General features: G+C 41.3%; 1 long non-coding RNA gene across 2 annotated transcripts; it reads left to right on the plus strand.

Moving 5' to 3' along the window:
- The first annotated feature begins 878 nt into the window (after nt 1-878).
- Nucleotides 879-2,568, plus strand: LOC137850241 (uncharacterized). Of its 2 annotated transcripts, XR_011092396.1 has the most exons (3): nt 879-1,214; nt 1,511-1,618; nt 1,714-2,568. It is a non-coding gene; the product is annotated as an uncharacterized lncRNA (long non-coding RNA). The 2 variants fall into 2 exon arrangements; XR_011092395.1 differs by having other exon boundaries at nt 1,511-2,568.
- Nucleotides 2,569-12,077: the final 9,509 nt, after the last annotated feature.

Raw genomic sequence — 12,077 nt, forward strand, 5'->3', positions numbered from 1 at the left:
GGTAAGCAGTTCTGCATTATGGGGTATCATACGTCCTTAGGAACAAAGAGTGTCCTGGTAACCTTACAGCTTATTCTCCTTATTAACAATTGGACAGTTTATAATCCTGAAATACGGGACCAAACTGAGGTCAAGGTGTGGAACTCTGCAACTAAAAACAACAAGGTTGCAGTGGGATTGCTTGGCACCTGGCAAGCAGTCTCTGAGGCCTTAAAGAGCCCTGTGGGACCACAGTCAGAAGCATGTGGTTTGCCAGACAGTGAGGGAGCTGCGGGCTCCTTTACTGATCCTACTGCTACGCCATGGGCCCCTCTGCTGCTACAGCCATCGAAGGCTTTTGCTGTTCCGCCCCCGGGTGACCTGGACTTGCCTTTTGACCCAGGCCCTATTGCCTTGAAAAGGAGATGGGTATGTTTTTCTTCGATCTGGGAAGTACGGGATACATAAGGCCTGAGGACCAAGTTGCTTAACAACTTAAAGCGAGACATATTGTTCACACGACTAGCCCTGGAATTATGGAAAATGGAGACTGTTGTTTGTGATCAGGAAAATGGAGGCTGTTAAGTCATGGAACTTAAAGGATTGTTTGTTACCTTTTCTGATTGTACATATGTATAGGCATACTGATTTAAAGATCAAAGCCGAAATTCCCTTAAGTGGTATATTCTTTATTGCAGCGCTGGATGCACGGGGGATCCTTCCGCCTATCGTGCATGTTCGAAGTGACAAAATATCTCATATTTATACAGCGAAACAATGAATATTCAATTAGCACCATACATATTCATTATCTAACCCCGCCTGCCCTTGCTTCGTATGCTAATTAGCTTATCAGTCCTTGCGCTTGCGCAAAGCCTTCCAAGAATTGTGGACCGGGGTCTTCAGGATGTGGGCAGTGGTCTTTGGGAGGAAGGCTGTAGGTCTTCCTCGTAATGCACTTTTCACCTTTGCTTAATCAGTTGTTTTCCAAGCTGTGAAAATGCTGAGTTGGCTTTCGGTTTAACTGAGGGTCGGCAGATAACAGGAAGTCTCAGTTAACAAGACAAGACAGCTGACTCAAGTTATCTCAAGTCTCAGCCTGACTAACGGTTAACAGATACTGGGATGTTTTCAAATAACAAGATGCTTAAACATAACAGAAGGTCTACAGATAACAAGATGTCGTTTACTTTGTCCTTGCTAACTTTTAACCACAAGTTTTATTCTATCCTAAAGTGAGTTTATACAATATCATTCCACAAGTTTTATTCTATCCTAAAGTGAGTTTATATTATATCAATACTCGGGTTTAGTATGTAAAACAATGTTCTATATATTTAGAATGTTTGATGTTCGTGTGTGCGTGTTGGTGGAGCGTAGACTCCCTGCACACTCAGCGCTGTTTACTTGCCTTTTATAGCTTTTATACTTTTTATAAATATTTCTTTTATAAATATTACTAAATTAAGATTGAGATGAGACTTAATTGATAACATCTTGCCTCTCCATTTTCTTTCTTCTTTTTGCATAGAAACTGTACGTCTGACTGCCCTGTTCCTCCAAGCACCTTTACACAGCAGTGGCAGCACTGCCATCTTTCAGTCTCCTTGAAGAGTAGAGAAGTGACACATCACCTGAGGTGCTCTGCCCTTACAGTTGGCCCTCACGCTACTGTCTTCCAGTTACACTATAGGTAACTGCCAATTAACCTATTAATTCATTTTACAAATACAGAATAATTTCTTCACCTTCCTGTACTGCTGGAAAGCATATAGTGAAGTTGCACAAGAATCTTGAAGATAACTTTTGGTCATAAAAAGTCAGCCACCAAAATCAAAGTTTTAAACAGCAACACGAGTTGCAATGAAAGAAAAAGCCTTCTCCATTCTACAAGAAAACTTTTGGAGGGAAGGGAGGTCTGACAGCCTGGCAGACACCTGAGGGTTGAAGGAGCAGCAGACCACACTCCAGCCTCCCTTTCCCCAGACAATACTCCAGCTAGTGGGATGTTGTAGGGAAACATCATTTGTTCTCCTTGCCTTTGTCATGTTTTTCTGCTTCCCTAAGCTATGAGGGGACAGGAGACTGTCTTTGGGCAAACTGAAAGCTCAGACACTGTTTAAACAAGAATCAATAGGTAAGACCAGAAAAGCCAGAAGACTGCCAGAAAGAAAAAAATGAACCAAACCAAACTATAAAACTCAACCCTGGGAGTAAACAGAGGGAGAGGGAAAATCTTTTGAGACACACCTGACTAGGAGAGGACTTGGAGCTGTGACTGAGGGTGTGGGTGGCTCATAACCTCCTATTGTTCCTGTTGTACTCAGGGAAAATTGGACAAGGCCACAATGTTATGTAATGTCACTTTTAGCGTATAATCTTACTGCTTGGCGCAATTTCACTGATGGGGGAACACAACACAAGTCTTCAAATATATTATAGTGTACAGCACAGTCAAAGTGCTCTCAAAAACAGGATCCCAAAGTACATCTTTAATTTTGTTTACAGTGGACTTTTTCTTCTGCACAGCTCTTTAGGACATCTATTACTACTTATTTCTATTATTTGAACTAAAGTAATCCAATAGAACATATGTGTGCCATGTATTGTACAAACACGGCATGAAGTCAGTCTTCCCTTAAGAAAGCTCACATTTGTTTAAAGCCATATTCTCCACACTTAGAGTGATCTTTGAATTGGAGATTTTTTGGAAAAAAAAAGTCCTCCAAAACAATCTAAAAACATTTTCACTGAAGACATCCAGGCCCACAAACTCCATGCTTGCTTCCAAAACAGCAGTGTTGTCTATATAGTACTACCAGACTCCACACAGGGCTGCCACCACTGCACTATTGCTGTGCAACCCCCCGAAAATAATACCAATCTCCATCCTGCCCTGCAGAACATATTTTTCTACCCCTCTGTTGGTCTGGTTCATGCACCAGCCTCCTCCAGAGGCACATGAGAGAGCAAATAATAGTCTTTTTAAACTCCCATTTAGAGCCACCTAAGCGTGCTTCTGCTACAGGAACAAAATTTGCCACCCCAGTCATTACAGAGATGCACACTTTTTTCCTCATGGACAGTGATGGCAAAGCTCACCATCAATGCTTTGGCAGAGCATATCCCAGGGGCACACTCAGATGGTTTGGTTGGGCTTCTAGTGTGGCACAGTGGGGTCCTGGCAGATGTTGGGCCATGTGTGGAAATGGCTCATCTGTCCTCCTGTCCCCCTCCAGCACAGTGACTTCAGTGAAGGGACAACAGGATCTGCCCCCAGAAAGTTTGCACTGTCTGGACATTGGGGAGGTAGAGGGATCCCCTCGTCAAGCATTGCTCCCTCAGCCTTTCCTATCCCATGACATCCTCTTTTACTCTGCTTTCTCTCTGCATGTAGCCCAGAGCCACCCTCAAAATCATTGGCATTATAAGAAACCACCCACAGTTCATTACATCCCTGTAATACTGCAAAGCCCTTCACTACAGTGATAATGTAGTCCGCTATAGTGGACTTCTCTTCATTAACTTCCTCTGTGTGTTCCCTGAATGCCTTTTATTTCCTCTGTTATTTCTCTCTAGCTCTTTTTTTTTTTTTTTCTTACCCCATCACATCATACCCCATCACCATTTCTGTGTTCCAGGACTTCTGTACAGTTCAAAAATTGCCTACACATAATTCGTTTAGGTGAAGTATTTTTAAGGTGCTAAAATAATTTATTAGAAATGTATGGGAAAATAATCAAGATAAGTTTACCAGCTGCTCAGGCTTCTCATCCTTCCAAATAATTTCCAGTTAAAATATATAAATACACTTGGCAGGAAATTTTCCTTTTAAAAAACTAATAGCATTTGGTAGCTTGAAAGTGTCTTTCTACAAGTTGAAGAGGAAGTGCACATATGCAATGAAATGATTTTTTGTAAGAATTATTTTTGTGCCTAAGGAGATATTTACAGGAGTGATTCTGTGGTCTGAAACCACTTATAAGCTATAGTTAATATGTATTTTTGTGCATGTGTGGAGAGTACTTGAAAATATCAACAGATGATTTGGATACAGTGGAATTTTTTCAGTGACATTGTTCATTGTTTCTTCTTCACACGCACACACACACACACACACACACAAATCATTAAAGTGTTTTCAAACTTGTCATTAGAATTGCTGTCGCTAGGAGCTGAGTGGAGCCAGTATTCTTGCCCAGGTTTGTTTGGTCTGGCTGAGAGGACATACATCTGCGTTGGGCTTGTCTAGTGCAGACAGGGTACTGCAATGGCTGGCCAACTTGAAGAAAGTCATTGTATGTTGTTTCCCTACGTTTAGTATGAGCAATATGTTCCCTTTTGTGATCTACTGGTGAGGAAGGTAATGTAGGAGATGATGTGTTCTGATTACTGTGAGACATTGGCATTGCAATAAATTTTCCCCATGACCTTCAGCCTAGGTAATGGATCTTCTTTAGCTTTTCCCCAAATACACCTTCTTTGACTCTGTGAATGGCTGCTACGGACACCAAAAACATCTTGTCTTTTATCCCTTTTGATTCTGGTTCAGGTTGTTTGAATATTATGTGTCACTCTTGAGGCAGCCACTGCAGAGAGTCACAAGAATCCCAGTTCAAAAAGGGAGGTTGTTTCACACACAAATGATGTTAGCTTAATATTGCAATATAGTCTTTGGCCCTAGAGCTTGGGCCAGACTGTCCCATTTGATTGCCACTTTTAGGGGCTTCTGTTTTCAGTAACTGCCTCAACAGGCTACAAGAATCACACCTTTTGCTTGGTAAGCTCCATCTCCTCCCTGAAGACCTGACATTGCCAAGAGCAAGCAGAGTGTCCTGAAGTCTGGCTGGTGAGGCCAAGCCAGCAGTTCAGAGCTGACTTTGTCCCCCTGCCCGTCAGGGGCTGAGAACTATGAAAATAAGAACTGTCTTTGAAACACATTTCTGCCTTTGATAAGACCCAGAGCAGTGCTTGCACTAGGAGAATAGTCTAGCTCAGTTCACATGAAGAAATTGCCATCAATAGGTTTGTATTTATGCTGTGTCTGGCATAGTATTGACTTTCCTAAGTAAGCGTGTTTTAGAAATATTTAATAAAGCACAGAGGACTTTTTAAGTATAAGCATTACAGCTAAACACTATGTGTAGGATCTGCCCTCTGTACAGAGCTGCTCTCATGGCCCATAAACTACATTCTGTTCAGCTTCCATTTTGAGGGCTCCACTGGCTTGCATCTCTTCCAGCTGTTGGACAGGGATGATTTCCCCCTCTACACTGAGTTCCTTTACCTGGGCAATAATGACCTGCTGCTCTGAAAACCTGAATGCATAGAGCTCAACCCAAAATGCAGAAGGGCAAAACTCAACATGATGCAAGCAGGCACCATCCACAGAAGCGCCATGTGTTTGGAGGGAAGCTTGTGCCCCTTGAACCCAGATGAAACACCACATTGGAGCCAGGGGATAGACAGGGCAGAAGGTATGCTCGCCCACAGAATCACAGAATTTCTAGGTTGGAAGAGACCTCAAGATCATCGAGTCCAACCTCTGACCTAACACTAACAGTCCCCACTAAACCATATCCCTAAGCTCTACATCTAAACGTCTTTTGAAGACTTCCAGGGATGGTGACTCCACCACCTCCCTGGGCAGCCCGTTCCAGCCCAGGGCTGCTGTTTTCACTGATTTTGCCCCATGGGTGAGGAGCAGGAAGGCAACAGCATTCAGTGGCAGCTGAGAGGAGCCTAGGGAACAAAACCCAGGACTGAAGGCAGCAGGGAGAGAGGAGGGGGGGAGGGAGGGAGGGTCAGGGGAGCAGCAAAGTCATTGCAGGCACCAGCACGTACCACTGGCACCTCAACTCCCCACACTGCCAGTGAAACCTTAATTTAGCACAAGGTTTGTTTTGCCCCTGCAAGAGTTCATTTAACTTCTCTTACCTTATTTTGGAGAGGAACTGGCTTCTCACAGAGTGAGAATGTCCTTGCAATATTGCAAACTCCTAACTCAGCCTGTCACACTGCTTTTTCCATTAACATAGACCCCTTTTTAATAAGGCCTGCAATCCTCATCCTGCAATCTCTGTGCAGCAAAAACACCCACTGATCCCTCTAGGATATACACTTTCAGGTACTTTTCTGAGAAGAATAGAAAAGCCAAACCTTTGAAGCCATATGGGATCCCTTATTGACCCAAATACATGACACGGATGAACAAACACTCCCATTCATTTAGAATTTGTATGGTACATGTAAATACAACTATCACACACTAGGTTTTTGAAATAACACCTCAATAGCTCTGAAAAAGTCAGCTTGCATTTTTTTTCCCTAGTTCATTATGGCCCCAAATACTGCCAAGACAAGCAGGTACTTTATTTTAAGTCATTATTCATGCATTATTTTAATTTGTTTGACCTCAATGAGACTATTCACATATGTAAAGTTATGCACAAGCTTAAATCTTCGCAGAATCAGGATTTGTGGGCTTAATCTAAATCCTACTGAAGATTTCAGTTGGTCTTGGATCAGGCCCCTTTCCCTGCCAGCAACAGAGTTGCATTTCTAGCAAAATATGTCATGCCTGAAATGGAAGCCTGGCCCAGGGACTCAGCTAACCTGGAGTCGGTTTCTTCTGCAGACCTCAGACAAGACACTTGGGGAATTTTGCTCACACTACAAAATGTTGTTAAGATCCTGCAGCTAACAGAGAGCAGGATCTTACCCTACCACAGCTGTAGCCTGTTCATTTCTACCTATCTCTCAGCAGTCAGCCATGGAGCATGGTCCCCATTTTCCCCATTGCAGGGCCAGCAAGCTCTTGTCTCTCCATGTGCTCCAATGTAGATGTACTTTAGGCACCATGCAGCAAAATGAGTATGCTATTATTTTTCCTTTTGGGAAACTGGATGCATTAAAACCATGAATGAATGCAACAGGCATAAGCAGATTTGGAGTGGGAGTAGTCAAGCAGTGTATCATGGTCCTAAGTCTGGCATCACCGTTATCTGTAGGAACATCTGAGTTTATTCCTTTGCCCAAACACTTCTGCAAGGCCATGCAGAACTATATAGATAAGTGGCAGATGTTCATATGTTTTCCTTATTCTTTAAAATTCTGTAAGAATTGTGAAATTCAAGAACATTAATTATGCAATCCAGTCACCACTGAGCTTCATTCTCCTACCATTCAAGTGCTTTCTAGTGGAAGATTATAGACACCCTACCTCTGTTTCCCCCAATGCCAACTAACTATATTATAGCTGCAGTAGCAAAGTTGCAGCTGTAGGACTTTGGGTACAATTATACCAGCCACCTCCATCTTCCCCAGGCTGTCATGGGAACCCTTGGGTAGGTGGGTCTTCTGCCCTCGGGCTCACCAGGATAGCACTTAATATCAAGAAAACTCTGCCAATAGGGTCCACCACAAGTCCAAAAGTCATCATTCTTCCTGACCTCATAAGACATACACCAACTTCTACCACAAAGCTGACCAAACCACAAATTTCAGAGGCAGTTGAGAAGAGATGATAGTGGCTCTCTGATGGAGTCACAAAACATCCCTGTAGGCCACAGCCACTTTGAGCGTGCCTCCTGCTCCCATGGCAATGCATCAGCCTCAGCCTCTGATGGCTTGCATCCTCCAAGGGCGAGGAATTCCCAGCAGCCAAGCCCTCATGTCCACACATCCCTGCACCAGTGATATGACATAGCTGCAGTATGGGGTCCATGTGTGAATTACTCAAGAGCTTGAGATCCACAGGATGGACACCATGCCTGCACTAGCGCCCCTCGTCTGCACCTGAAACACAGAAGTACAAATCATCCTGAACTGGAATAAGCAACAAATAAACATGCTGGACTGACAGATGTGGCTCAATTCAAAAGCATGGGAAACCACAACAGATTACCTGAAATTATCTGTAACAGTCTTTGGAGGTTTCCTTAAGTTGGAAAAGTCCCCATTGACTTCAGTGAAAAATCTACCAAAATAAGATATGTTTAGGACATAATTTAAAGTTTTCAGAAGTCAATACAAGAGATGTAATTTATTTTAATAGATTTGGATCAGGTCCTAGAAACCACAGAGAAAGATTCTTTAAGAGTATAGAATTTGAAGGTGAGATTCTACTTTAAAATACTTAGGAGGATATTGACATCTCTTCAGAAATTCCTTATTTTTCCCATAAAGCAGGCTGACTTTCACCAGCAGTGAAGGCAATAAGGTTTTATAGAAACGAAACTGCATCTTTATGTTCTCAAATGTTCAAATCTTTACACACACACACACACACACACACACACACACAAAAAAAAGACTTAAAAAAAAGACCTTTACAGTCAAATATTACAGGCATGGCCCTCATCCTACAGTTGAATTTTGGGTGTGCTTATTTATTTTTATTTTTTATTTTTTGAGAGAAAAATCACTGCATTCTTAAATATTGAGGTATTAATTTTTTTCTTAAAAAAAAGAAATCTGGTGACTTTTCTCCCTCTTGTTCCTACAAAAAATATAATATTGAATGGATGGCATTCATGGGATCACAAAGGAGATAATGTTGTTTTGAGACAAGGAAATGTAAAGATTCTTCTCACTTATTAAAACATGCAAAAGGTCCGGCATTATAGAAAAACGCACACTGAAGTATACACAGATGGCTCAGAAGAGCTCATACATTTATATTAAAAGACTTCAGTAACATTAAGCACTTTGTACAAATCTAAATTTTGATTGCATGAGTTCTTCAAAAGGGACCATTGTCCACAAAATAAGTTGTTGACCTATAATAGGGTCTTTATTGCTGCTGGATCACTTACGCCAAGCCATCTTTAAAGGGTCTCTACTGTATAATCTCATTAGTTAAAGACTTAACATCTCATTTCTTAACGTGTCTTCATGCTTTAACTCCTTTTAAGGATTATGAAAAATCCCTCTGCTTATTAAAGCATCAACTTAAAATAAGCAGTTATGCTGAAAATGGGAAGAAAAGTGGCCAGCTGGCTGTTAGCATTATTTGTTTTACACAGTATTAGTGAAGAGAAGGGAGGATCGTCTAGATAGTCCATTCTATTCCAGCTGAAAGTGATCCTTTCTGACCAGATATTCTCTGTGTTTTTTGTTTGCTTGTTTGTTTTGAAGAACACAAACAAGAAAACAAACAAACAAACAAACAAAAAAAAACACAGCAGAAAATGGAAGAAAATGTTTAGTCTTTTCTGAAAGTAAGTGCAATTCTATTACTTGCTGCTGGGGCACATGCCACTCTCTCCCTTTCACTGTAGCTTTGTGTCTGAAGTCAACTACAGTCTTTTGAGGTGTGATACTGCAAACTCCAAATGTACCAAGATTCATTAGCCAGATCCCTAGAATGCCTGTAAACTGTTTACCAGTGAGAGGATAAACACAGGGGAAAAACAAACAAACAAACAAACACATTTTTGAACATCGTCATAACCAAGAGTTTGGGCTAACTTTCCATTATGTACTAGAATTTTCTTATTGACAAAAGATTAATTTACAACAGGCACCTTGTTGATTTGGCAGCCAAAAATCCTACTTTTTTTTTTTTTAATTTTATTAGCTTTAGGTTCCTAAGGCTTTATTTTTTTTTTTTAACTGGAATTAAAATGGCTTGTAAGTTACCGAGGCATACTTCTGAACCTCCCCTTACACATCCCCCCCCCCCCAAAAAAAAAAAAAGTTTTGGAAAAGGTGACAAATGTAGCCCTGTATCTCCCATGTACATTGTAGGTGGGTTCTAATAGCAGAATTCTATTTGTGGCTAAAACCACAATACACACACTATGAAGACATTTTTAGAAGCTGTGCAAGTAGTTTCATGCACTGAAATAGTTATTTGATCTTTTGTCTTCCTTCTGAAAGGATACACAGAAGGACCCCTATGGGACTTGCCTACTCTGCTCCATTTCCTTGCTGACATTGACTATTCGTCTCTACCCATGTTAAAATACTCAATATGCACATTCACTTCATCAGCTGTCCTGATGTTCTTTGTGCTACCCTGCAGTACAACCTTCCTACAACTCTGAGCATCCAAATGGGATAGCACAGAGGTGTTGGGTTGGGGCCAACGCAGAGGAGAAATAAAACTGAGCACTCAGTCTTACACTACCAAAATGTCACTGTTGTTTTGCCTGGGTGTGGACTACAAAATTAGTTTATATTCACTTATTCTTTACAACCTGTTTAATTCAATAACAGCCATGGAAATCAAAAACATACAGTGGCTGCATGAAAATCTCCGTCTTGATGAATGCCTTGGGAATTGGTCAAGGGGTCCCCAGAGCTTGCACAGACTACCAGCTTCTGCACAAACCTAAATCTCTTCCAAACTGATTGCAGAGGGGAACTCTTAACACACTCATCACTTGGATGGATGTAGTTTTGGAAGTTAAAGATATACTCGAATACATAGATGCAGAATGGTACAGGGAATATTTTAGTTATTCTTTGCAGGGCAAGGAAATAAAAGGAAATAAAAATCTTCAGGCATGGACATAAAAGGAGCACACACAACCCATGTTACATGCAGTCACACCACATTTTTCTAAAGCTGTGCATTTTTGTCACTCTGTGTTACCTGATGGTTGTTTTCCTGCTAGATACATCCCTCCATTGTGGATTACTTTCAGAAGGTATACCTTCTGAAAAGTTTTTAGTGCCACCTCTGCTAGAAGTGAATGTGAAGTTCTCAAAATGTCATTTTAAGGGATAAATTTTAAAGGATAAATCAGGCAATAAACAAAGGCCTCATTGCAAATAATCATGATTTTTGTTCATTTACTGTACTATAGAACACAGGGTTCTATAGGTTAGGTTAGGTTCTATAGGTTCTATAGTGTCTCAAGGTTAATACAAAATATTGTAGTGTTTTTGTTGTTGTTGTTGTTTGTGTTTTTTTTTTCCCCCCCAGGGGAAGTGTGAAAAACTGCATCTGGTGATCAAATGAAAACCACTGTCCAAACTTAATGGTTTTCAAATTTTAAAATTATATGTAAATGTCAAACCAAAAACATTTGAGTTTTTAAGACTTTATTTTTTTTTTATTTTTTGACAATGAAGCAATTTAATAAATCCAAAGTATTTTGGTGAAATGTGCCAGTAAGAATAGTTACTCTGCTGTCATGTTTATGTCCCAGGCACAGCTGGGGTCATCATAGTATTCCCATTCAGCACAGCCTTCCATGCTTTATTCAATTTCACTTTATTCACTTCATTTCTAGCAACACTTTCCCAGATCAGCCTCAACCTTTGAGGTTTTCTGCTGTTCTTGGGTACAAAGATTTTGTCATGGGAAACCTAACATCCACTGCTGAGGTGAGTTACTCCACTTCCCTTGTTCTACCTAATAGGGAGTAGCCCCCTCCTTTCTCCCTCCACCTCTGCTCAGAGGGTGCAGCCACAGCCCTGTAAGCACATAACGTCCCAAAGCATGTATGAAACCTCCTCAATGACCCACAAAAGTTTTGATGAGATCCCTGCAATGCTCGGTGTTATGGAGAGATGAAAAAAAAGCTCACGGTGACCACTAGATGGCTTATTCTGGTAAACGTAGCCGTGGTGTGCAGGAGGACTTTTTCCTCTTTTGTGCACTCCCCCCAACCCCTTATGATTTCACTCTTAACATGACAAAAGCTCCGAATTTTAACCACAGTGTCACTATAAGCTGTCACCTTTAAGTTTCAGAGCACTCTCCTCTCTGCTGCCTTACTGCAGCGAGGTGAATACAACTGAGAGCCTCACAGGTGTTTCCTTCCAAAAATCTTCCAGTCAGCCCAGAAATGCTCCACACTCTCCTGGCAGCCAGACAGCTGATACAGTGACAACCTGGAGGTTCAAACGGGTCATATTGCAATGGCATTTAATACTTCTTCTCCCAAATCCCCCACTCAGCTTTACTTCCCTTTCACGTGTGGGAATAGAAATGTTGTTTTTGCAGAGTTACATTGTTTAGAAGGAGGGAATGTGGTACTGAGATATGCTTACAGTGATAAGAAAGTTTAGCAGGCGACCTAGTAAAATGCAGACAACCAGACTCCTTAGGACAATTAAGTGAAAATCACGGTGTCAAGTCAAGT

The sequence above is a fragment of the Anas acuta genome, chromosome 1, assembly GCF_963932015.1.
Source record: "Anas acuta chromosome 1, bAnaAcu1.1, whole genome shotgun sequence".
In the NCBI taxonomy this organism is placed as follows: domain Eukaryota; kingdom Metazoa; phylum Chordata; class Aves; order Anseriformes; family Anatidae; genus Anas; species Anas acuta.